Raw genomic sequence first — 1,142 nt, 5'->3', positions numbered from 1 at the left:
GGTGTCAGTGTCCCCCCCTCTGTGGTGTCAGTGTCCCCCCAGTCTGTGGTGTCAGTGTCCCCCCCTCTGTGGTGTCAGTGTCCCCCCAGTCTGTGGCGTCAGTGTCCCCCCAGTCTGTGGTCTCCCAGTCAGTTTCAGAAAGTGTGGTTGTTAAGTCTGTGTCTGCACCTATTGTTTCTTCTAGTGTAGTGAAGGCAGTGGAGGGTGCTGGACCAGAATGTATGGTGGTGCCAACCCCTCCTCCTCAGTGTGGCTGGAGGTCGGCAGACACCGAGGGATGGATTTCCATGATGGTGGAGGGGGAGGGGGAAAGGGAATGAGGGTGGCTGGTGCAGAATGCCAGGTGAATGATGTGGGGGGTGGGGTGAATGATGTTGAAGTCGAGGTGAATTATGTGGGGGGTGGGGTGAATGATGTGGGGGGAGGGGTTAATGGGGGGGTTTGGAATCGCTTCCTGATGGTGATTAAATCTCAAATTGTTTCTTAGCCTGGATTGTGTATAAGTTGAGGTTGGGGGTTTGTAGTCTCCTTTTTGTTGTCATTAAAATATGTTTCTTTCTATGTTATCTTGTCAGTTTTCTTTACTTGTTGATGTAGTCATGCTTGTTTTTGTTTATTTTTATGTAAATATTGTTTTTATTAATGAGCTGAATGTTTGTATGATTTTTTAATAAAAAAAATGTACACTCTAAGGCCGCGTACACACGCGCGGACTGTTCGCCCAACTTTGTCCGTCAAACAGTTTCGGCAAACAGTCCGCTCAAACTTAGCATGGACGGACATGGCCACACACGACGGATGAACAGTTTGCTGAAACCGTGCGCGATGACGTGAACGGCACGTACGACGGGACGAAAAATACGACGTCCTATACACTGCATTATAACTTTCGGCGTGAAAATCCTTTCTGAGCATGCGCGCAACTTTGTTTGACGAACAAGCCTACACACGAGGGGACTGTTCGCTCAAACAAGGTTTCAGCGGACAGTTTTTCGGAAATTCCGAAAAACCTTGTCCGTCAAACTGTCCGCTGAAACTGTCCGCTGAAAGCCCACACACGAGCGGACTGTCCGCCCAAACACTGTTCAGCGGACAAAGTTGGGCGAACAGTCCGCCCGTGTGTACGCGGCCTAATGTCCCCT

This window comes from Lithobates pipiens, unplaced genomic scaffold (genome assembly GCF_037356315.1).
Source record: "Lithobates pipiens isolate NorthernLeopardFrog02 unplaced genomic scaffold, aLitPip1_a1.2 Scaffold_28, whole genome shotgun sequence".
Taxonomy (NCBI): Eukaryota; Metazoa; Chordata; class Amphibia; order Anura; family Ranidae; genus Lithobates; species Lithobates pipiens.
This window is presented reverse-complemented; position numbering follows the sequence as displayed.